The following is a 26,662-nucleotide window of genomic DNA, read 5'->3' as shown; positions in this document are numbered from 1 at the left end:
AATCTTTCATTCCCCCTATACTCCCCCCTTCTATTGAGAGCTGTAATTGCAAGCTTCTTATTGAGTAATATTATAGAGACAACTACTTGCCCTGCTGTACTTAAGGGTTTGTCAATGCTTCCATTATAAACCTCTCTTTTTAGGGGTTCACACGACTGTGAAATTTTGCTCTGGACTGAAACTTGGCATAAGATCATAGGAAAAGCAGCATTTTTTTTTCACGTAATTAGTTTTTCTTAATTTGATCATTGGAAAAAAAATATAGGCTACAAAAATTAAAAGAAAAGCTATTTCAAAACATACCGTCTTCATATGTTTTATTTGCTTTTATTCACATTACTGTAAAAAAAAAAAAAGAAAGAAAAAGAAAACTAACAAATAGCTTAACATTCCAGATCCAGTTCAGCACTTAAAGAGCAAAGACATTCAACATTAAAGCTGGAATTGCAGTGGTCTCTTAACAGTGGGTGATCTGTCATTCCATATGGGCTGGCTACAAAGGTGTGAGTTAAGTATGGAGTTACAGTCTTAATTCTGAATTTCTTTACCTTGGTGAGTTTAAGACAGATGCTTAATGCTCTTTGAATGTAGTGGTTTATATACTTTTACTTTGAATGTAGTTTTTGGACATCATGCCCAGAACTGTTTTGAAAGTCTTTCCCCAGAGGTAGGAAAATGAAAGTATGTTGTCATTTCCCACTGCTCCCTCAAAGGAGGGGTTTTGTTTGCTGTTCTGGATTACTGTTCTGTTTTTTTTCCCCCTCAGTCCAATCCTGTGAACAGCCTCATTAATGTACATATGAACTTATTTTTTTCTGCTGGTTAAGACATGATGTGTCTGTATTATTTTCTGTAATCCAATAAGATATTAAAAAATGATATGATACTTCACATTTTTTTCTTGTATCCTGCATGGATATTTTGAAAATTTGCTTAAAGATATTTTGGAAGCCGTGGTAAAAGAAAGAAAAGAAAGAAAGAAAGAAAGAAAGAAAGAAAGAAAGAAAGAAAGAAAGAAAGAAAGAAAGAAAGAAAGAAAGAAAGAAAGAAAGAAAGAAAGAAAGAAAGAAAGAAAGAAAGAAAGAAAGAAAGAAAGAAAGAAAGAAAGAAAGAAAGAAAGAAAGAAAGAAAGAAGGAAGGAAGGAAGGAAGGAAGGAAGGAAGGAAGGAAGGAAGGAAGGAAGGAAAGAAAGAAAGAAAGAAAGAAAGAAAGAAAGAAAGAAAGAAAGAAAGAAAGAAAGAAAGAAAGAAAGAAAGAAAGAAAGAAAGAAAGGAAGAAAGGAAGGAAGAAAGAAAGAAAGAAAGAAAGAGATTTTTTTCTCCTGTTGGCACTCAGAGAATGATTTTATAAGTGGTTTCAAAATAAACCACATTTTGCTGAATCAATAGCTTTCATGTGTATGGTAAAACTATCATTAAAGGCCATGTTTCAACCATCAGTATCATGTAGCTGGTTGGAAATATTTTTGTAATCTTAATTAACTCTTCCTAATATTGTTGAAAGGTATATCAAGCAGTATTTGTATTATCTGCAAAAGGTGGACTGCAGTATTTTTTGTTTCACTGCTGATTGGCTTCTTACAGTAAATTGAAAGCTCACCTAAAGTATACATACTAATAAGGAATGTTTATGGTCATAGCTAACTTAGTAAAGGAAAGGAAAGGGAAAAGGAAAAAGGAAAATATCTGCCTTTTTCACATAAGAACTGTCATAAGGACAATTAATTCAGAGTCTAATCCAAAATGTGTTAAAGTCAATCAGGGCACTGATGTAAAGTCTATAATAGCAGAACATGCAGCCTTCAGCTACCAGGGGCAGAAGTATATGCTAAAATCTAAGCATCCAAATAGCAGAAATAATGTCAGCTTCTGGCACCTGTGAAGCTAGCTGTCCTTAACCCTTCTTAACCCACCATACAGATCTTTGTACAATCAAGGCCTGAGTGATTTTCAGTGTTTCTCTTTGGGTTGCACTGACACGTTCATATTTACTTGTAGTGAGTCTTTCTAAAAGAGCTAGCACCTACTTCTCTTCTTGTTACTTCTGTTCCATCATGATAGTTTCAGCTGCAGATAATTTTTTCATAGTTTTTTTTCAGCTGCTCATCTTTTTTTTCTTTTTAAATCTTTTTTCTAGGCTGAATTTTTCCAGCTGCTTTCAAGTCCAGAGGGTAAATATTGGAACATTTGAGTAAAATCCCTTTAACCACTTTTACATCATTGACAAAGTCTGCTGATGCCAATGGAAAGATGCCCACTGACTTCAATATTCTTTGGATCACATACTTGCTGTGTGAAATAGAGGTTCTTTTGCTTTTGCTGTTTAAACTCAGATATTCTTCACCATCATTGGCTATAAATTATCCAGGAGGATTTTTTTCTAGGACAGAATTTATAATCACCACAGGCAGGAGCTTTTCCCAATAGCTACTCTTCTGGACCTACCTTACTTTCTTCCTCTTTAACACACATTTTTACATCTATATATGTTTTATACACCTTATACATTTAAGAACTGAGATAGAGAATCTAAAGATGCATGATTCTGTCAGACAGGCACCACTTTTGCTGTGAAACAAAGACCTTGATCTTGCAATCAGTGATTCATATATAATATGACTGTAAAAATTTTTATCAACTGAGAGGTCATGCAGAAAGACCTTTTATCTATGGGCATCTCAATTGCTGCAATAGTTGCAGGAATGGGAGAAGTTAGGGCTACAGAGAGAAGAGGACTTGGCGTGGTTGTGCATGACTCTTCAGCTGCAAGCACAGTAAAGACCTTGGAGGAAAAGTATGTGTTGGTAGCTACTAAAATATACAGATGAAGACAAAGGACATGAGGGAATTCAGAGAACTAGCCTGAGATACCATGTGCCACAGGTAAAGGCTGGTGAAAGCTTTTCAGCAAGTGTTTCATTCACTGCAAAAATAGTGCGTTGGCCCTGTAAACAGTCTTGAATTTGGACTGAATTCTCTGAGTAGTTCTGATACTTTAAAAGTACATATATATTTAGAAGACTAGATAAAATCAAAAAGGAGGAGAAGGAAGAAGCAGGACGTTTACTTTCTGATCCCCACTTTGCCTTAGCAGAATGGATAGGAACTTGTATCACCAGAGGGTAGATTTTTCTTCCATAAACTGCCCTTCTTAGGACAATTCAATAAATCTGGCAGGATACTGGTAAAGAGAAAATGAGAACAATTGTATAGTCTAGGGGTTAACACACCCCAAGGAGAGCTCTAGCCCATAATCCAGAAAAATATCTTATAATTTAATGTTAAATGGAAGACTGCCACTTGAGAACTGCTTTCTAGCAGTTCCATCAGAGAGATTTTTCCAAGCTGCAAAGACCATCAGACAAAAGGTGGATCCCCTGGTTCTTGGACAGGGGAAGTACCCACTCAGGCTGTTTGAGGAGCACACATCAACTTGCTTCTGTTTCTTAACTATGCCCAAGATGCAACTGAAACTTTTTCTTTCAGTCTGAGCTGAAAATGTAAGGTAAAAACTTTCCTATTTTACATGGGGGGGGGGGGGGGGGGGAGAAAGAGAGAAAAAAAAAAGAAACTCTCATTTGAATCTTACATATCTTTTAAAGTTATTTTTGGTCAGTCTAATTACTATTTGTCCTTGTTCTAAAGAGCAAGGTTATGGTAGGGGCTTTCCCACAGACATGGAGATTTAACAGGTCACCTGTTAAAATGCTAAACAGATGCCTGTTAAAAATGCAGTGCTGCATTTAAAAAAAGTAGGCACATTGTCTGAAATACAAGGCTGAGACTCAGAGAGTCATAAAGAACAGTGTAGGTCACCTTCTCCAACCTCCCTGCTCACAGCAGGCTGATTTGTTGGGGTCTGTCTCAGGCTTTCACCTTGCAACACAGAAGTTACATTAAGGCCAGTCATGTCCAGAGCTGCATTGGACTAATTGGAAGGACAGCTGTAATTAAAAGACAGATTTATTTAGATCAGGACAAAGAATTACTAAATGCACAAGGTAAGTGGAAAACTGCAGGATCTGCAATTTCTTGCATTTCTTTTGTTCAAACTATGCGAGATAACACACATAGCTGTTGTGGAAGAAGAAAAGGGAAGTATTTCCCATATTGACTGATTCATGCTCAGAGTCCTCAGATGCTTTCAGCTATCTGCCAATATAGTAGTGAGACTGTTTGTGGCATACCAACTGGAGTTATCTTAGGCATTGTAGTAAGAGCTCCTAATGACAAGCTGCAAAAAGTTTGTATCTCCGGAGCCAATCCACATCTAATTTGCTGGGAAATTTCTTGGTTCACCTGCCGAGTAGAACAAAAGAAGAAGAAAAAACATTTAAAAAATGTGAATAAGCTATTTGATAGAAAGAATTTTGTTTTCTTTTTATGCTGCTTTCCAAACCAGAGAGAAAAGATGAGATAACTTCTTTTAGAAACATTTTCCCACAATCAGATTTCGTTTCAAGAGTTAAGACCCCAATAGGAAAATATTTGTAACAAAAAGTCAAGATAAAGAAGTGAAAGACCCTGAAAGCAAAGGAATAAAAAGTAATAGTATATATTCTCTTAAGCAGGTGTTAGGCAGAGATAAGAGGAGAAGACAGGAACAAAACTGAAATAAGAGTTCCTGCATCTGTGATTGCAAGTGGTCAAGAGATTAGACAACATGTAAATAACTTTTAGTCTGTCATATCTGAAATACCACATGTGGAGGGAATTTCGGGGTGGTGGGGGAGACCAAAATGTTAACCTTGCAGGTTGTGGAGGCCTTGTTTTATTTCAGACATTAGAGTGCTTCTATCAGATGTTGAGCCTGCCTGAGGTCTCTGTAGGACAGAAGAGTAAAGCTGTCCCTTCAGCTGGTGTATCTGCACTGCAGCCAGAATAACCTCAATGGAGCTATGCTGATTTAGAGCAGCTGAGGATCTGGCCTACCATTGTTGTGAATGATTTGTCCCAATTGAAAACTTTTCCCAAAATATGAGGTAAGGCTAAGACTGAAAAAGAGCGAGAGGAAAGGAAGGAGGTATCCCAATTTGTGAGGATGGGAAAACCATGGTCCCTAAACTGTATGTTTACTATAAAAAGGTGTTAGGTGTGTTTTGCACAGCTTGGGAGCTTAAGTGTTTGTTATCTTTGTCAATTACCCATGGGTTAACTACAACACCAAGGGCTCACTGTGCTTCTGTCAGCTAGAATGCATCACAATAGTTAAAAGATGGAGAAACATCTGAGCTTGCACCTGCATTTAGTTAGTTGTCTGGAAACAGGGGCGTGAAAGACAGAGTTGCTCCAGAGCATCAAGAGAGAACTGCCTGAAACCTGGGTAGGTGTCCAATTCTTGCTCTTATTTTTGAAACTTTTTTCCCATGGTTGAATAAAACAGCTCACTTAGAAAATTCAAATATTTATATGGTTCTTTACTATGGAGCACTGAGTGCGGCTCTGTAGTATGTAGGTCCTATTAGTTTTGTTTCTTCAGATCAGCTTTAATTGACACTGATGATGTCAAACAATCATTTATCTGAGAAAAAAGCTTGGTTTAGTTGTTATCTTTTCTTTAACACAGTTATCTCTTATCTATAGTCTTGCAGAAGTTATGCCATTGGAAGAGGAATATAGCTTACTTAGAGCTATAAGCACTTTAGGTTACTGCTAAAATGGAACGAATTAAAAATACCACAGCTCACCCCCACCTGACCCAAAACCTACTTCTAATAGGACCCTTTTCATGGACTCCATTGGGAACTGGGGAATTCCCTCAAATTTAGTATTCTTTCAACATTTAGGAAAAATTGCCTTTCAGGAGACTCCTGGGTAACTAAGCTGTTTTCAGCTTTTCTGGAGAAACTGAAACATAAAATTCGTTTCCATCTCTTCAAGCTCAATGTTAAAAGCAAGAGTTTTTGTTTCTCAGTGTGTCCAGGTTATTTACACTGCTCTGATGGTTTGAAATCTTTTCACTTGCACCCTAGTTTATCCCTGGCCAGGTTATTCATCAGCGCTTAAAATTCTTTGAACCGTATCAAAATGGAACAAAACAACACCCACCACACACACGCCCAAACAAAACCCCCTCCAGTTCTATACTTGAGGCTGGAGTACATTTGAAGCAGTGGCAACTTTCCCACCGATTTCACTAGATGCAGGATCAAATACTGGGGACTTAGCTAGGGCTGAAGATCGAGCCAACAGAGTCAACAAATCACTTCTTTGGACTCATCAATGAAACATTTACACCATGCACACCTAAGGGCTGGGTCTTCTTCCTCGGCCTAAGTAATATTACTGTTGGGTTTAATGAGCTGGAAGTGTGTTGTTTTGGAGAAAAACCACTCAGTTCTGGAACTGATGTCTCTGCTGCTTACTAAAAGCCCAGGTTTACTGCTTATGAGGCTTCAGACCTGTCTTAATCAAATAGTAAGTAATGTGATATTCCCAAATTATTTCTTTTCTTTGCACAACTGTAACTCTGTAGGTTGGGTAACAACTGGTGAATTAAACTCTGTATTAAACAACTTTTATATCTACAGGTAGCCAAATAGAGAATCTTTATTATTCTCTCTCAGAAATCATTTAAACAGTTTAAAACAGTTTTCACAAAGCCTTTACAATGGAACTTTTGTTTGATCACATTCAACCTTGCTGCAATTGTAGCTTTAAGCATACATGACTCAGAAAAGAGTTTTTAAGTAATTTATGTCTCCCTCCCTACTCAGTGTGTGTTAATCAGGTTGCCACCCACTTTTTTTAGTAAATGATTTACAGCCCTAGTGCATACAATCACCTGCAGAATGTGAGTCACGGAGAATGTTTTTGAACGCTAAACTTCTGCAGGCATGCAAGGGAACTGGGCACCTCCTGCTCCTGGTGAGATCTCAGCAGCCTCATAGTTTTACACAGATTTGTGCTCTAATTACATCTCACAGCAGGTGTTTTCTAAATCATTCTTCTCAGGTGAGGCAAGCTATTTCTACAGGAAAATATTAACCAGAAGGCATGTTCAGATTTTCAGGGAACAGGCAGTCCTTCCCACGTTGAATGTGTCCCTCAGTAGGTTTAGCAAAACACAGACTTTATTAACCTTATCCTTTACAAAAAAATAAGAAGTAAATAATGATCCTGATGTTAAATCTTCTTGGACCAACCTAACTGCAAATTGCAGATCTGGGATTGTATTTTATACTTTACCTTACAGGTCTTCTTTACTGTAATATTATTAGAAGCAGTGACTTGTCCCTTCCACCTTGCACTCCGAAGCTCCCAGTGCTCTCAGATGTCAGATGTGAAGTTCTTTGGTTTTAGAGTTTTGTAGTGCTGGGAGCACTTCTTCTTGGGGCAGGTTAAGAGAACAACAAAACCAGAGCATTTTCTGAAAAGGTCAACCCAGCATCATCCTTGCAGGATTCTACAGGTTTTCTCTTCTGCACCCACCTCTGCAGGAAAGGGTTTTTGCTTTGGGTTTTAATTTTTTTCTATTTGTTGGAGCAAATGTCTCCACACAGACAAATATGCTAATATGACCCACCCAAACACTAAAGAATTGAACAATGTGGGAGGTTTTCATTACAGAGAAATGGCAGCCTATTCAGTACAATCTCATAGTCACCGTTGTAGAGTCCTTTAAAAATTTTAGTCCTTGCTACTTCAACATGAAGTGGCAAGGACAATTTCAACTTAAAGATATCCTTTCCTCTTTTCCCTTTAGCAAGAGAAAACTGTCTGACATTCTTTTTAAATTATATTAAGGATCTTAATAGTAATTTTATGAGAAAAAAAAAGATGTTAGCTGAGATGTGCTAGAGGGTTTGTGGCTGTAAAGGTCTGAAGCAGATTCTTTGCAGAAAATACAAACAAAATACACAAAAGGCAAGTGAAAGGTTGAAAATGAAGCTTCTTCCTCAGGTTTCAACCTGTTTCATCCCTGCTTAAGAGCGATTTTCACAGTACATGGTCTTATAGTTGACATCAGTATACAGCAAATGTGTATCATTGTGGGGTTGTTTTAACGTTACTCTGAGCAGTCAAGTGCTTATGGCCACAAGGCAGCAAAAGATGCAGTCTGGAGCAGCTAAGCTGAAGTCTCTTAATTTAGTTAACTATTTTTAAAAAATTTAATATACTATAAGGAGAGAACTAGGAAGGACAAGGAATGAGGTGGTAAACAGGTGATGGCGCATGGGAACTAGGGCAGTAAAGTGAATCTCACCTTCTAGGTAGATCAGGGCTTAGCTGAAACCAGCAACAATGTCAGGATCATTTTAGTCCTCTCTGGTGCTTCCCTGAGAAGCCCTCAAAATCAGATAGCAAAAATCTGCATTGTCGCAGTGCCTTCCCAAATCCTGCACCCCTCTCCTTTGTCCTTTGGTGCTTGGTGTGAAGACCTCCATACAGGATGAAAGTGTAAGCTATTTTTCAATTGTTTTGTTGCATCTCTATTCTTTATTTCTATCACCCACTATTTTGATCTACACCCCTGCTAGTTATGAGATGCACTGCTAAATCAGCTTTTTCTTTGGTTTTGCCAAAGCTTTTTTTGCCTATTTCCATTTGTCTAGCTGTAATTTTGAGCAGTTGTGTAGGTTTTGTACATTTCCACACAGTTGTAAAGAACTATCTACAGTAACACAGAGCTCAGTTCGTGTTATGGTGGCCAGCCAAGGGCATAACCAGTGCAGAGAGTGTAAAGTCAGAATACGAACGCCTTTGTGCTCTTCCAGTTTTAAAACAGCTCCAAACTGCTCCCTTCCAAGCACTCAGGGCTCATGGAAACAGGAGTACTGTGGCTACAAACCAGGCACTGAGCTGGGATGGGACCAAGTAATGTCCTGACATGATTGATTTTTACCATGACATGATTCCTTTGAGACATGGGAGATTTCCAAATGGCCTCTTAAACAACTTTTAAATTACTTCTATGCTCTTGGGCAATATGGCCCAGGCACTGCCTCCCGATGGTACAAAGATGGTATTCAGCAGGGGCCATGACAAGTGTTAAGTGTTTTCTGCTAGATTAGACTTCCACGAGCCTCAGAGCTGAGAAGCTAATTCTGAGATTGGATGTGGCAAAAAACAAGCGAATTTTTCAGTAAGTGAATTACACTTTTAATATGCTGTTCTCTGCCGGTGGCTTTGTGGATAAAATAATTTTCTACCATATAGAACTGCTGCCTACTATCATGCCCAGAAGCATGGGTAGAGTTCATTAAAGGATATGTTAAAAGACTGCTGTTAAGGATGCCAAATCAAGCAGTTAAAAAGTAAGAAATGCCAGCAATAAGATTGGCTCACCAACAGCTTTCCTGAGCATAATGATGTAGCCTTTAATTATATGATGATAATCTCCCCCCTTCCTTTTTTTTTCTTTTTACTTGATCGGTGCCTCATTCAGCTTTGCTCATTCTGATCCAATTCTGGTTGAAATATTTTAAACACCCCCACTTCTTTAAATGTTGCAGGAGTCCTTAAATGATATATTTGTTTGATTTTTAATTTTTGTTTCACTATAAAAAGTGAAACAAAAAAAAGCAAAAGCCTCTCCCCACAATTCCCCAGCATTGCTAAGTGAACGTTGCATTTAAAACTGATTTCCTGATCATCTTTTTGATAGCTTTTGTCATAATATCTGAATGCTCAGCCCATACTAGTGAGCTGAAAAACATCTGACTAGCTCTTCCAATCACATTAAAGACTGATCATAATTCATATGCACAAGCAGGAAGAATTAAAATTTCATTCATTTTCATTTCCTAAGTTCTGAATACTTGGCTTGGCAACCTTAACTTATTTTTAACATAATGAAATGTTCTTGGCTTTAAAAAAAGAAAAGCAAAACCAAATTATATTACGGGCCATTTTCATGGTATCTCTTCTGCTGCTGGTTGATCACCTCTCAAAATTGTTCATTCTTTCTTCAGACCCCAGCATTGCTAATATTTGAAGGAAGAAGAAAATAGCTAAGCAATTCCCCTTACATGCTTATTTCCATATTCTTAATTTACAAGGCTGCCTGCCCTGCTACCACCTATTGGTTCACAACTAGTGCAACAGTCATTCTTTAAAAGGAGACAGATTCCTGACAAATTAGATACTTTTAAAATCTGACTACAACAAAATAAGAAATTAGAAGAAATAAAGGCTAGTAGCCAACAGTCTGCTGTTTACCATTTTATCCCTTCTTGTAACAGTTGCTGTGGCATGGCAGCTAATATATAAACTCTAAATTGCAATGCTATAATGTATTACCAGTTACATGGTAAATATACAAATTGTTTATGGTTTATTTTCGTGGTTTATTACATTATCCATACCACTTATTTCCTATGGCATATCTTTTACATCTAACTTCCAAGTACCTTATCTGAATCTGAAAATATATGTTTAATTTAAGGCACTTCCTAGTTTCAAAAAGAAATTCATTCACAAAGCCCTCTTTGCAATCTATCTCGCCAAAAAAAAAAAGCCTCCACATTTTCATAGGTATTGTATGAAGGTGGATGTGTAGTAAATTTATTAGCAGGTTGTCTTACATCATATTCTTCTATACATTTTTATAAATTGAAAAATATGATAATGAGGAAAATGCAATAAGGATTAATAACAGTACTGATGGATGCATAATGCTCAGGGAAACAGCTTTCACCTAGTTTCATAGAAAACATCCTCGTGGTGTCATCACCCACTTTCTTGCACAGAACAAATAGACTGTGCTGTAAACTTGAAACATCTAAATGCAAATGCCTGAAGCACAACTAGGGCTTCAGTGATTTCCAAACTATTTATCACTGTTGAATTCTGTACAAGTGGAATTTATTGCCTTCAGGCCTTCAACTGACCAAACAGTGAATAAAATAAAAAAGAAAATCTGCTAAATATGCATCTTTGTGCAAGTTACTTCTTGTGTGTTAATTCTGTGAGTAAAGTGTTCTTTTTAAAAGCCTTGCAGTGTGTCAACCATTTGTGTATCTCCTTCAATTTTTCTTTGTTTTTTAGATGTGTTAACTGACATTTTTTCTATCCTTTTATCAACCAAACTAGTTCATATAAGAGAGTGTCCACTCACTTTCCATCTTCTTTTAATATTCTCGGTGGGAATTTTTTTACGTAATTGTAAGTGAGGTTTTTTTACAGTCACGCCCCTAACCCTTCTTATTTCTGATTAAACTATTCTCTTGTAAATGTCCTGTTTTCCTTCCCCTTAGCTTTGTTATTACTTCTGTCACAACAATGTCTGTAGTTCCTAGACAAGCCTGGGAATCCATCATATTATTTTCTCTCTAAACACCTGATAAGAGGCAGGATCTTTTCAAACTGTTATAATCTGTATTGGCAAGATAAGCAGAAGACGGAAAAAATATTATCATCATTGTTTTATAGATGAAGAATGGAAGACACAAAAGAGGTCTGGGTATTTAGGTGCTAAGTTACATATTTAAACACCTTCAAGTATCAGCCTGTGAAGGAGCTGCAAAGTGGAAGGACAGCTGGTGAGAAGCACTCCATAGCTTTAGCCACAAAATATTTAAAACCTGAGAACAAGATCCACCCACCCTTTTTCATGCACATTATGGCAGGAGGATCCTTTCTCTTCTGTCTTGCTGTCTGTAGATGGTGTCAGAGGCAGACAGGTCCCCCGTCCTTCCTTACTGCCTGCTCTGTGCTGGGTGGAGGGCAGACAGGTTGCACCGTTCGCCACCACCTCCGCAGACCCTGGCTCCCCACTGCCCAGCAAGGGGTGTCTTAGCATCCTCCTCCCAGATGGGCACAAGGCAGTAATATTTTTTTACCACAGCCTTTGTCACAATTGCACAGCTGAAATCCTAAATATTATGTTGTTGACACCCACTGTACGGCATAGATAGCTCCTTATGCTGACAGCTTGCTTCTAGTGCTGACCCACGTATTCAATTTCTTTTTTCATATGTTTCAAGGACATCTAGTTCCTTGGGAAAGACCTTTGGAAATATATTATAATTAGCTGCACTGTTCACAGGACAGTTGCATTGTCAGACCCAGTCACTGCTAGTTGAAAACACTCATAAGCGTCAGTATCCATCATATTCTCTCCTCTCCAGTCTCTCAGCCACTATTGTTCGTGTGTTGTTTTTCTTGGCTCTTTTTAGTACTGCACTAGCTTTCAGTTACTAGTATATATTCTTCTTTTTGTGTGTAGTAACACAAATATCTACCGTGAAGTATCATTGATATGATTCAGAAAGTATGCTTTATGAAGGCTCAGAGGGAAAGTTTTCAATATTTTAGCATATTCTGCAGTTTTTAAATTCATCAACAATAAGAGAGTAACCCACTGCATTTTAAATGTATATATTAAGGCTGAGTGAAACTGATCTATTCATTATCAAGTTCATGCAAATGTATTTTGAGCACAGACACAAAACATCCTTGAGTTTTGCAGTTGAATATGTCTGCAAGTTAATTGGTCTCCAGTTACACCCATATTGTCATGGTTGTAGCTCCACCTATGATTCCAAGATCCCCAGTCAGTCATTGTCTTCAGATGACTCATGTTCTGACTAGTTTGGAGCGAACCAACTGGTTTTCCAAGGAGAAAAACACAGAAGCAGTGTGGTAGCTTATAGTCCAACTTGATTCCTACAGACAATACGGACACAGCTGCCTCTGGGTAATTTGGATTTCAGTCTAAATGGGTATGAAGCCACAAAAGCTTTGTAGCTATACCCTCTGTGGCTGTGCTCATCTATAAAATTTACATAACATTCTTTTTTCCTCACAATATTTCCCATCTTGCTTTTGAAAACTCTTCATTTCACACTGTATCTGTAAATTAATTAGTGTAATGAGACCCTTATCTTGAGGGCATGGAAATAATTATGTTCACTGGAATCATCTTGCAATGATGCTAAAACTGGGGTGAAAAAAAAGAAATAATAAATATATTCGGCTATAGGTAAGAAAAGTACAGAAACTGATATTATGAATGACAAGCATAGCCTATCAAAATAGTTAACTTGCAAATGCACAGAAGAAAGAATATTATGTATTAAAAAAATGCTTGTACAATGGAAGGGTAAATTCCTGAGTGTTCAACTGACATGACTTTGCTGTACAGAAGAGAGAGCAGAGGGTTTGTATATAAAATGAGAGAGACTCAGAGTCTGAATCAAGGAGAGAAATACTCAGGACAGCTGTTCTCTGCAGGAAACAGGTGCCTAGCTCTTCAACTCTGCGGCCATGCAGGAATGTGGGGTACACGTACCCCACCTGGGAATGAATAGCTTTCACTGCAGAAAGGTGCTGCTCCCACCACTGGTTTCTCCTCCAAGAGCCACTGCACTGCGGGCCCCAAACTCCAGTTTCTGCCTGGCTTGGTACACTGAGGCAAAAACCATGGGAGGGTGGTGATGCATGTTTGTCTCGAAGGACTCTCCAGCAAAGTTGTTTTGTTTTTTTTTTTTTTTTTTCCACTGAATATTTCCATACAACTGCACATTTTTAAAATTAATTTCATAGTAGGTGGGAATATTTTTGTGTAGGTAGTAACTCACCAGCATTCTCTAGTATTGCTTGAATTTCTGGCCCTTGGTAAAGTTTAGTTGGCCTTTGGTGTCTGCTGGTTGGTTTAAGCTATGCAGACAGATGGTTGTCTTTAGGGTCTCCTAAATCAACATGTAGAGGATAGCCTGTGGACAACACATTCTCTTTTTTTATGTAAGAATTGTGGGTCATGTTTCTGACTCCGTGTATTACTAATATTGAACATATCTCCTCAATGTAAAAAGATTTCCATCCTTCTTTCTTTGATATTTCCTTAGTTATCTTGTATGAATTTCCCATTTATTTACTCTGAGCCAATCCAGCTTCTAATGAAGATAATGGTATAATCAGTCACTTCAAACATACCAGGTTTCTGACCCACAGAATAATCTACAACATGAAGCCAACCCTCATTTCGGTAGTGCAGAGAATCCCTGACTACTGAGTGAGTTAGTGTGATCCGTTTTGCAACCGAAGGAGAATTGGAATGGGTATGTTATCACACTCAGCTGTTTCTTCAGCTATGTAAAAATTGAACAGGAATAGTATCCACAGAGAAGCCTACCAGCTGGGGCAGGGAGAGATTGTGGGTGTTAGTCTGCCAGGGGCACCTGGGTTTCAGCAGGGCTCTGATAGTCTCCCCACAAGGGACTATGGCATCCCCTTGGGCAGACCCCTGTTGTGCAACCCTGCCATGGTCTCATCTTTCCTGATGAAAGATCCAGCTAATGTGGCCCATTCTTGCAAAGGGCTTCAATGAATCTGCATTTTTGCAATGAAAAATGGTTGTCAGGAAATTCCTGTCTACTTCTAATGAGGCTGAATATCAAAAAGTGATTCCAGAGCAAAGATTGCATGCTCAGTGGACACAAACACATCTAGTGATGTTTTTCAGTGTGGGAAAAAGTACAGTCTTGCAAAAATTGTAATGCCATTGGTCTCTCTCACTCTCTCAACTGTCTTTCAAAACAGTATAATTTGAGAGTTCCCTGCTATGCATGCACGTACATCATGGTTGAAAGCGCAGGGCACTGAATGGCACTTTGCTGTTTTAAAACACAGTTCAGTCTATGGCAAACCAGTATTTCTTTGGTGAATTGTGTAGAGTAAGCAGACTGTTCATGACAGCTCTATGAATAATAATGGTGATTTTATTATGATGCTTTTCCTCCTGCTGGATATTATTATGCAAGGCTGTTCCACAGTAACTATTATTCAGTTGCAACTTACAGAGAAGCACAAAGGTTGCAAGTTCAGTACAGAAAAACTGTTTTCTCACTTTTCTTATTTATTTCTGTATTTACAACAACTCTCAGTTTAACATCTCATACAGACTTAATCCCTTTACCCTCTTTCTGTGTGGAAGGTGAAGATTCAGGAGAAAGATAAACAGAGTTGTAATAAGTCATCCCTCAGACGGTTTGTCCTTTCCTCTTCCCTCTGTCCTTCACTAGTCTCCACTCCTTCCAGCCACCTGCTCTTAACCCAGCAATCTCCCAACCTGGGCAACTATATATACATTTAGCACTTTCTCTGGGGAACCTGGCATCCTTGTCTCCTCATCCTTGCTAGAAGCTGCTGGCAGCCCAGAAGGGCTAATAAAATGCACAGGAGGAGGACAGAGAGACAAAGAAACCATAAACAGGGAGAGTTACCTTTTGAGACCACGAGTTCTGAATCTTCATCTTTGCAGATTCTTGCCCAGGAGCTGCCACTGTGTTGCACTACCACTTCCCAGACTGATGACAGGCAAAATAAGAGAGTGTCAGTTCATACCCATCTGCTTTGTTAGTTGGTAACTCCCACAAGCATCACATCTGCAGGGCTAAGGTCAAGATTATTCAGAATCAGCCCATCCTTTGGGTGCCCTGGAAGTGCCTCTGGATGCCCTGCATGCTTCAGGGCTCTGAAGGCAGGTGTGGGAGTTTTCTGTATACAAAGGTATTCAGAGGCAGCCAGTGGAGACAGCAGGGATAAGGCCATGCTGTGGATCAGACAGATATTAATGTCCTTAACCAGGCAGACCTTTTCAATGCAGTGATTTTCTGCATGACTATATTAGTTAAAAGTAATCAGTCTTGAAAGTTATGATGCTGTCATAAACAATTTTTGCTGCTGTGTAGTGAAAGAGCTGTAGTGTTTGTGTAAGCAAAACCTAGAGAAGTCCAGGAGAATGCATGAAGTATAGATTGGGTTACTGATTCAAAAAGAAATTTGTTCAATAGGCTATACCATAAAGGATAGTAACTCTGGTTTTTTTTTTTTTTCTTTTCACCAGTGTTAGTACCTTTTGAAGCAATTACAACCTACTGCTATTTTATCTGATCTTACCTGGGAAGCCATTCTGCTTTTGTCCAGTGTGCAAAAGGCAGAGGAGAGGATGCCAGCCAGTTGCCACTGCTGTTTTCAGCTGATGCTCTTTCTCACTCTTGCCTACTTGTTGATTGTGACTACTAAGCTGGAGGACAGGAAAATATCCATCACAAGCTTAGGCTTTGCAGGCTCACAAGAAAGAGGGAAGCAATGTCCCAGTGACCCTGACAACTTCTGTTATGCACTGCAGCTCTGAGAGTGCTCCCACACAGTGATTATCTCCTAGAAGGATGTGTTTGAGAGCAATGATGTCAATACTATACTATTCCCAATTTCCTAGGAGGGTGTATCTAATTTTCTATCTATATATGTCAGAAAAGATGAAGGCAAGAAGTAAAATTAAGAAGTAAAATTTATAATAATGACAAATGAAGATTAAAACCTACTTCTTGCTGCTTCTTATTGTCATCTAGATATCTACATGCATTTGCAGATTCATCCCTTCTTTTTTTTTTTAATACTAGAGTTTATTTCTAAGAGGCTGGGGCTCTAGTCCTACAAATACTAACGCATATGTCCAGCCTTAAATATATGCTATATCATTACTTAGGAAATTTTTGAACCTGTGTCTCTTTTTTTTTTTTTCCGTATAGGTATAATATATGACAGTTATTGGTTTTCCTCTTATGAATTGAATTCTTTCTCTTCTGCTTGTTAATTTCTGATTTTTGTTAACTCAAGCACAAAACAATAAATCACTTCTGGTTTGAACAAAGCACTGCTTAGGATATATTGGGTCTTTCAGTGTATGTCACTGAAATCTTTAACACAAATATGTCTGCATCTTGGGAAAAATCTATGAAAATGCATCACAGGATCTGTGAGAAATGTCATCCATTGATTTCTTTTTCTTCTGCCTCTTGCATATTCATACATGTTTCTGGAAACTGTCAAACTTTAGAGCAAATTACGACAAAAAACCCAAAAAGGCTAATGTGATTCATATAAAAAGATGTTTCCCTTAGAACAGGGCTGTATGGTATCAGTTAACCTAGGTGGTATATTTCAATACTCATGTCACTGCTGGCTTTTGGTAAATTATGCTATGGTTGTCACATTTTTCCTGGCAGCATCTCCCAGCTGCTGAACTTTGGGGAATTAGGTTGCAGCAATGAAAACACGCTGTGTCTGGTGGTGTGGCATGCCAAGGGAAATGAGATCATAGTTCAGCTGATGAATTTCTCTATGAGAATTCAGCGGGCACCTTTTGGAAACAAAAATTGCTAAGGTGTGGGTAACCACAGGCAAAAAAGTGGATGTATATCTACCAGAGGGAAAGTCACCATGGAGTGAATTCTGTTACAGAAAGGTACTAATTATATTGATCCTAAGGGTTGATCTTTTAAATATCCAGTGATTTATTTGCACCCAGTTGTTAGAAGAAAGAGTCTTTACTTTGCCTTCCAGTGCTGTAAATGCAAGCCAAAAGACTCTGAGGAGCATTTGTCTTGGAGGTCTTTTTCAGGTACTTCAAAGTAAATTTAGTGTAGAGTCTTTAATTTGCTCTAAAATTGGACACAAAAATCTGAACAGGCACATTTTTGAAAGATATACTTTTTAGCTCTGGGATGTGCTAAAATTTTCACATACGGTATTTATTTTAATCAAAACTATTGACTTGTGTGTAGAAAGGATAACAAATACTTACACCAGTTTGGGGCGTGAGTCACTATCTTAAATACATGACCACTCACTTCAGGGAGGTCCAGACAATTAAAACCACCTTTGAATTCAAGGATTGTTGAGATCTGCAGCTAGATTAAAACCTGAACTGCAGAGCTCAGAGCCATCCTTATTCTGTATGATTATCTGCTATGTAAAGTTGTCTGGCCCGAAAGGCTTATAGTGGAGTCCTCAGAGGAAGACCCCTTTGGAGACTTGCTTCCTCCCTGGTAACTGTTCATCTGATGCAAGAAGAGGGGGTTTAGGGAGTTTCTGTATAAAAGGGAGTACAACTGACATTCTGTGACACCAGGCCAAGCTGTGAAAGACACTGACAGGACATACAGCCTACCAATTCTGACAGGGCAAAGGGCACAGAAAAATGTAATGTCAGGTTTCAAAGGATGACAAGAACCAGAAATTTAGCTTAACTGATTTGAAGTGTGAAGTCCATGGCACTACAGCGATTGAAAAACTGGTCTATCAGCTGGCAGGGCATAACCCGGGGCAACCCAGAAAGAGAAGACTGATAAGGGAATATCAGAGAGATGCTCTGGAGAAGTATTAGATACTTGAAGAGCATCACCCAGAGAAGAAAAAATTGCCACATAGGTGGCCAAGGTATGGAGAGGAAATGCAGGGTAGGATTTTTTAAAGATGGGGGGAAGATTCTATTTGGAGCTTTGCCTAGACTTCTGTGACTGTACCAGAAAGATTCCCCTAATTCCTGCAGGCCTTGCAGCAAGACTGCCATGATTATCTAAGCACATAGGAACGTGCAAGGGAATGTCAAAACTGACCCTGATATTGAGAGCTGAAGGGGAATGGTGAAGCTGTCAACAGCAATGGACAGAGGAGGAAGAGTGGCAGGTTCAAATTAAAGAATTACCTGTGATCTTTTTAGCTTCGGGTGACAAGCAATCACCCTGAATACACCAAACTGTCAATTCAACTCACAGAATGGAACAGAAACAGACAGGACAGGGAGGTGAAAATATTCAGCCCAGCAATAATAGCAGAAAACAAGAGAAAAAAGCGTACAATGAGAAAACAGGACTCTAGTGACTTTGAGAGAGTCACATGGAGAAGGGAGAAGGAGCTGCTCTAAAAGATGCTGAAAGAGCAATAAAGAAGGTAGACGGAGAGCCACAAGGGGGTACTGCCACAAAAGCCGAGCAAGAAAAGAGTGATCAAGGGTATCAGATTAGACAGAAAGGTCAAAGAGGACACAGAGATGCCCGTGTTAGCCAGAAAGAGGTCATTTGAGACTTTGGTGAATTAGTTTCAATGGGGAGGACTGGAGCCAGATTGCAATGAGTCAGAGGAAAGGAAATCAATGCAGTGGTCGTAAACAGGCCTTTCAAGTCACTTAGAAGTGAAAGGAAGAAGGGAGGGCTGCAAGAGAAAGAAAAGCTGACCTATTTGCACTGGAAATCCACAAACAATGTACTGCTTATCCCTTTCCCTTCCTCAATGTATGAATTACCTTATTTTTTTGTTTTCTGATGCATTTTGTTGTTTTTATTTTGAAGATCAGAGAAGTTTCCAGACTCCCTGATTTTAACAATCACCCATTAATATATCTCAGGCACCTACCCAAGGAAACACATATGTATAGCAGCCTGTACAAATTTCTGTCCCTTAAATGTATTACTCAATCTCCATTTAACCATAGAGCTTCATTTGTTTTCATAATCACTGCTTGTATGATGTCTGGTACAGGAGTTCATTGGTGCCAAACTAAAATTAAATTTGGTTTTTAATCCCTGGAAATCCTACAGAAACATGAAGTCAGTGATTGTGCTATAGAACACACTGTAGAGAAGCCTGACTTACCATGCTGTTTCTCCAAAAAACATGTTTATTCTTTTCAAGGCATATATTTGTGCCACCAATCACAGATTTTGCCAACCTGGCAACATTTAAAAGATACGAAAAACATTTTGATAGAAATGCAACTGCTTAGGATTTAGTCATATAATTCTCACTGGAATGAAAAGGTAGCTCACAATGGGAAACATTTGAGAATTACACGGGAATACGTACTTGTGCTTTCTGGCACTGCCTTTGGGGTCAGCAAGTACCTGTGCCTGGAAGAAAAACAGAGTAGTGGGGTTGACAATTTCCACAACAGGCTTGAAGCAATTCTTGCTGTCTGATTTTAAGACCACAGTTTTCACATGCCACCTTTTGCTCATGATGTCTTGATTTTGACAGAGTGAACACCCAAAAAAGAAAAGCCCCTCTGAATCACAGCTTGCTTCTAAACACATGACTGAAGTAATAGACAAGCTGTATACCACACAGCCCTGCAGTCAGGTTACTCGAGACCCACAGTGCCTTTCTGGGTAGCCTGTAAAAGATTTTAATCATGGGTGTTCCTTACAGAAATTGCTGATGGATAAGGAGACAGTGGCTGCAGAGCCACTTCTAGCCATGTGCCCCCTCCATGGGTGTCAGCCTGGGACCCCCAAAGCTCCTCATGCTGGGGCAGGCTACTCCCCGGCTCAGATACATTTTGCTTTGCAGCCTGTAGTCTGCTGTCCCTCCTGTAAAGTGGTTCTCCACAAACGAAACTTAGAGAGCACCCAGTGCAGGCTATTACACATCTTTAAAAAGAAAATTACTTTAATGGTATTCAGCTTCACCTTTCTCTCCTCCAGAGCAATAAAGCAGTTTATCTGACTTGATTTTTCTTCTCCTTGCTATTTGAATCAATAATTTCATCCATGTTAAATGAATACCATCTACAGCAGATTTAATTTCAAGTTGCAAATAAATAATCTTAGAGATTTAGCCCATTTTTCAAATAGTGAATTACTCTCACTTCAGATTTTGCAAATGTGTTTTTGATTTGCAGATGTGGGTTGAATATTCTGCACAAATACATCTCCAACTACACTGTGCTCTGAAGCTGTCCCCAGAGACTATTAATGTAGTTGGTCACCTAGTTCTTATAGAAACCGCACCCAGGATTTAATGAAGTTTACAATTTAAAAAGCAAGAAATTATTACCTTTAATAAGATGTGAATAATCTTGATTGCACACTTATGCGCGCGCGCACACACACACACACATGTTTAGCTCATCTACATTTAAATACAAGGGTTTGGACTGAAGTTATCTGCTAAATTTCTCGTGGGGAAAGTCCACTAAAAGAGCCAGCGCTTAAACCTCTGAAATGAAACAATAATTCTGGGCTACATTCCCACATGATTTACACTGCTGTAATGTTACTATGGGCAAGGTAAATATGGTAGTGTTTCAGCCCAAGAACACAGCTCACAGTCTCTGCAAGTGCCCAGCTGGGTACCATTTCCCCGCTCCACGTGACTGGGACACAATACCCAGCCTGCCTGGCAGCGTTTCCATCCTCCCCCCAGGAAAACAAATGCATTGGAAAAGTCATTATTACCTCTTCCAAGTTCCCTTTGGTGATACATAGGGCTGCACGGGGAGGAACTGGGTGCTATACCCATGTAATAGGATTGCTCTTCAATGACTGCCTGGCGTCTCCAGAGTCAGAGCCATATGGCATCATACAAGCTTTCTCAAGGTCCTTTATCATGGTTACACTCAGAAATAGCCATTTTCATTTAATGGGATTTTTTTCTAGCATGAATCCACCATCTAGCATATTCTCCCTTCCTTATTTGTCTTTAATACGCCCTCAGGAACCAAACTTAGTAGTAGTAAGTACATTACAAGCAAACATGTGAGATACCAGGGATTATTTATGAAGTACCTGACAGCGATATTTTATGCTCAATCTTTCCCCCCCGCTGTATGCTATGTGCAAAACACCAATCTCCTACCTCAGACAGTTTTGGTTTAGGTGTTTTTGTCCAAATTATGCAGGCTAATGTTAAGATTTTGCAAATTCACAAATAAGATCATAGAATCATTTAGCTTGGGAAAGACTTTTAAGATCATCAAGTCCAACCAATACTACGGGTATTGCTAGGAAGTGTAATTAATGCTATAGCATCTGAACAAAACATTCATATCTTTTCCAAGCATTCAAAAACACTCACACTTATTAAGTTCCTACCTGATAGGCACTACTGACCAAATATTCCCCAAGGAATCAGCCCACAATTGTGTAAGATTTTCACATGACTACACACGTGAGAAAGCCACTAGAAATACTGTAAACTGTGCCTGTTCGTATTTTTGCCATGTTCCTTGGCTTTCTCATGGCACCATCTGATGCAATGTCAACTTCTGAATTGCACCAGGCAAAACTAAGGGATCCTGAATTTTGTCTTTCCTTATTTGAGTACTAAGAAGCTGCAAAGTGTTGACTTTCAACGATGTTACCTTTTCTGGCAAAATGAAGAAATATATAGAAGAAAAAAGGGGAGCAGTTAAAGTGGTACAGTCCTTTGAAAGGATGAGGGGGAGCCTTTGCAATTCTAATTATTTACATAACCATAATCACTAAGCTACAAAATTCCTGTCCTCACCATCCCATTAAAAAATGAACAATTTTGGCCCATTTTGCTTGACAATTTGTTGTCATACTTTACAAAGTCTAATGGCATGTGTTCTCTCAGCAATTAGCGTACTCTTTTAATAGTGTTTCAGGATGCTGGAGCTCTGTGGCATGACCTCAGACTCTTTGTATAAACAGAAAGCACCAGCTGGAGTCAGTGGGCATTTTGATGAGCAAGTATTGAAGAACTCTTTTAATCAGCTTGAGGGGAAAGGAACAACAGGGTGGTGTGGATGAGTGGGAGGCTGTTTTGGTATTGTGGTCAGCAGCTGGAACAGGTTGGAGAGAAGAGCATTTGAATCAGCCCTCAGTACCACATGTAGAATAGCGCTCTAACTGCACTGTTGCGCTGCAGGAAAATGGAAATTCAGATTAACCCAAGGCAGGGAGAGAAAAGGGGCCTTTTCCATAAGTGCAGAATTTTATCCATTATTGTAAGATAAACCCATTCAATCACCTGTGCTGTTTATTTTATTACTGATAAACACTTAGCAGTTATGCAGTCAAAATAATGTTTTGCCCAAGAGAAACAAATTCAAAACACTTTTAAGGAATGAAAATAAAGCATTGCCAAATTGTATGTAAACCATTTCAGATTGGTTCCTGTTTGTTTTTCCATTAAGAATTACACATTGTGTTATGTATGTTAATACAATGCATTTTCATTAAATACAAAACAATAACATGACAGAGTAAGGAACAAACAGAGTTGGATGCTTAGCCTGAAGAACTAGGCTCAAAAAGTTTCTATCAATTTTATTCATACATTTCCTATCCTGTTCAATTTTAGACTGGTCAGAGTTCTCCCTGTCTCTTTCTGCAGAAGGTCGTGGTAACGACTGACAGCTTTTGTGGACAGAGGTTATTGAAATTGGGTCACCTGAAAAGGCAGAGTGGTCACATCTTCTCCAAGGTCATGTCTTTTTATGATTTCCATATTTTTTAAATGGAGAGCTTGATCTCTGCTAGGTATCTCAACAACCTTCATTTGTATCCTTCAAGAATGTCTCAATTAGTATTAACTAATGTTCTTGTATGTTTATAGCTTATATGACTTTCACAAGTCCCATATCCCTAATTACTCTGCTAATTAGAGCAGAGTCCCATGCTTGTCTTAGTTGCACCTGCCTCTGGAATTTCTGTGGAGAGCAAATTTAAAAAGCATTTTGTTCTGGCGGTATATGGACTAGATACTAAGCTTTAACCAACATAATAATATATGCTTTTTTCCAATAGTTATATTTATTCTGCAATACATTCAAAAGGTTTCTCTGGATACATCAGTAGAAAGTGGAAGCACAGATACAATGAACTTCAGTAGCCTGCCTAGATTTTTACGAGAGAGATATTAACTAAACTCAAGCTTTTAATGCATGCTGCTTTTGGTATTCCTTCTAAATTCACAGCAATGAGATGATCTGAGGGTTGCGTGTAGTTTCAAAGACTGTACCTGAACTGTGATTTCAGGAATGATCTGAAATCCCATGTCCAGTAGCATCATGCTCCTCTTCCCCCACGTCCTGGTCCCTAAGGCAAGGGGGCCAGGGAGGGGGAAGCCCAGGAAGGCAGGTGGGACAGAGCTGCTACCTCCCTACTCAGGGAAGCTGGGCACCAGGACTGCAGAGCACTGCCCTCTGCTTAAACACAACGAAAGACTGCAGCTCACAAAGGAACAAAAATTTATGTAAAAAAAGAAAAGGTCCTGAAAGTATCCTCCTCCTGAAGGTGTTTCTGACTTAGCTTCAGGCTGCGTGACATACCAGAGTAGGTCCTCGTGTATTTACTCTCTGGCATGAATAAAGCCCTGATGAGACATGTAGTCCTCAAAGGTTCTTCTCAATGACAAAGGAGCTAAGGTAGCTACTCTCACTAACATCCTGGGTCTGCAACTTATATATGACTTTGCAGCTTCTTCTCCTGGGAAACTTTTGCTGTTTTATAAGAAAGGAATAATAGTGTCTTGGGGCAGAACAAAACCAGATTTAAAATGCCTTTTCCTCATTAAAATTCTGCAGCAACCACAGGCCATCTGAACAAGAAGATAGGGTTAAGATACATACTTTAGTCAACAAATACACTGTGTTTGCATCCTAGAATAATTTTATGTCCATCATTATAATGTTGAAAGAAACAGCATTTGTCATTACCAAAGACTTCATGATATTGATGAAAGGCTGAAAGCAGCAGGGATTCCCTTCGAATCAAACACACAATCTTCTCTGGTACTGCTTTCCAGCTGAACCTTAGGCAACACATCCCAGGCACAATTCCAACTGGGTCTGAGTTTTGAAGGCGACCTCCTCTGTGGTTCACTGCCATGCTCAAGTGTGTCCATAAAAAGGAATAGGTATTTTAGACTTGAAGTGAGCCAGACCCTCAGTGATCCTAGAGGGGGTACATTTCCCATGCCCTGTTAGGCTCCCAGTTTTCATCATTTCTGAAATATGCCTCTCCTTCAATAGCACTAAAGAGGTCAGAAATTAAGTAAACTGATCATAGAATCATAGAATCGTTAAGGTTGGAAAAGACCCTTCAGATCATCGAGTCCAAACATTAACATAGCACTGCCAAGTCCACCACTAAACCGTGTCCTCAAGCAGCACATCTACCCATCTTTTAAATACTTCCAGAGGTGGTGACTCAACCACTTCCCTGGGCAGTCTGTTCCAATGTTTGACTACCCTTTCGGTGAAGAAGTTTTTCCTAATATCCAAACTAAACTTCCCCTGGTGCAGCTTGAGGCCATTTCCTCTCGTCCTATCGCTTGTTACTAGGGAGAAGAGACCAACCCCCACCTCACTACAACCTCCTTTCAGGTAGTTATAGAGAGCGATAAGGTCTCCCCTCAGCCTCCTCTTCTCCAGACTAAATAACCCCAGCTCCCTCAGCTGCTCCTCATAAGACTTGTTCTCTAGACCCTTCACCAGCTTCATTGCTCTTCTTTGGACACACTCCAGCACCTCAATGTCCTTCTTGTAGTGAGGGGCCCAAAACTGAACACAGTACTTGAGGTGCGGCCTCACCAGTGCTGAGTACAGGGGCGCTATCACCTCCCTGGTCCTGCTGGCCACACTATTCCTGATACAAGCCAGGATGCCATTGCCCTTCTTGGCCACCCGGGCACATTTTTGGCTCATGTTCAGCCGGCTGTCAACCAACACCCCGAGGTCCTTTTCTGCCAGGCAGCTTTCCGGCCACTCCTCCCCTAGCCTGTAGCATTGCATGGGGTTGTTGTGACCCAAGTGCAGGACCGGGCACTGAGCCTTGTTGAATCTCATACAGTTGGACCTGGCCCAACAATCCAGCTTGTCCAGGTCCCTCTGTAGGGCCTTCCTACCCTCCAGCAGATCGACACTTCCACCCAACTTGGTGTTGTGTGCAAACTTCCTGAGGGTGCACTCAATCCCCTCGTCCAGATCATTGATAAAGATATTGAACAGGACTGGCCCCAACACTGAGCCCTGGGGAGCACCACTTGTGCCTGGCCGCCAACTGGATTTGATCATCAAGTAATTGAACATCTCAGTTGTCGCTGTTGTAAGACTTGGTCTCTCAAATAAAAGCAGATAGAAGTCTTTTCATGGGGTGGTAAGGAGCTCTTCACAAAAGGATATATACCTGTTCTTCTGCTGAGACCTCATTCAAAAGGCATAGCTGAAGAATAACTACAAAGCTCAGGTGAAGGTATTTTCTGATGAAGATATGCCAGCACTGTGAAATCAGGCAGATTATGAAGACACATAGAGAATGAATTCTTATCCATAAAAGAATAATTTCTGACCTTTAGAATACACTCTTCATGTAATATTAAAGAGGGAAAACACATTTCATGTTTTTAGGGTATCAGAAGATTGTTGATGGTTGAGGGCAGGGGGGTGGAGGGAGAATTTTAAAGAACAAAGGATCATTTTAGCCTGGATCAGTGCAAATGAGTGCTCCTTCTACTGTCACTTTTAAAGCCAAAGTTTCTGCACTATTAGCTGGCTGAATATTTGCTTATTTTGCATTTTTTAACACTACACTCTATACAGTGCCACTGACTATGAGGAACTGAAATTTATTACAGTTTGCAGGAGTTTTATGACTTGGAACAGCAAAGTGATTTAAAAGGAGTGAACATTTTAGTAAAGATTTTTTTTTCAACTGTGCTATCCAATTGTTAAATGGAAAAAAACATAAGAGGATTAGATTAAATCATGAATAACTGCCAATCTCCTTCTCTTTCTAGAGTAACACAATGTATCAAAGGTTTAAACCATTTCAGACAACTTTAAACCTCCTAGTAGTGTAGCATAAAAGAAGGCATTATTCAGCATATAGTGTTTGCAGATTTGTTAGTTTCTAAAAGAACATAGTGATGCCTGCAGAAATTATACATATCCACAGAATCACATTATCATGAAGAATGTGAAAAGAAATAGGTCAAACTTTGAGGAGTTTGAATCTGAAGATGACTCAGGCCCAAAATCTAAGCATGAGGTACTCTGCAAGGACTAGACTCTGATTATAAAGCTAAAACAGGGGCTTGAGGCACCTGAAAGCCATTGTGATCACGCTAGACACTGTGATATCAACCCAGAACTGCACGCAGATGTGGGTAACGTACTTGGATTTTCAAAG

At 39.3% G+C, this 26,662-nt stretch overlaps 1 long non-coding RNA gene across 6 annotated transcripts in view; it reads left to right on the top strand.

Annotated features, from left to right (window-relative positions):
- The first annotated feature begins 3,800 nt into the window (after positions 1-3,800).
- Positions 3,801-26,662, top strand: part of LOC148053258 (uncharacterized) — a 37,551-nt gene continuing 14,689 nt past the window's right edge. For 4 of the 6 annotated variants that reach the window (XR_015708595.1, XR_015708596.1, XR_015708598.1 and 1 more), the window contains exons 1-2: positions 3,801-4,000; positions 22,833-22,955. This is a non-coding gene — a long non-coding RNA (uncharacterized LOC148053258). The remainder of the gene's footprint in view (positions 4,001-22,832; positions 22,956-26,662) is intronic. The other 2 variants (XR_015708600.1, XR_015708599.1) reach the window with 1 other exon arrangement.

The sequence above is a fragment of the Nipponia nippon genome, unplaced genomic scaffold, assembly GCF_047370975.1.
Source record: "Nipponia nippon isolate SJK-2023a ecotype South Korea unplaced genomic scaffold, ASM4737097v1 scaffold_4, whole genome shotgun sequence".
Lineage (NCBI taxonomy): Eukaryota > Metazoa > Chordata > Aves > Pelecaniformes > Threskiornithidae > Nipponia > Nipponia nippon.
This window is presented reverse-complemented; position numbering and strand designations above follow the sequence as displayed.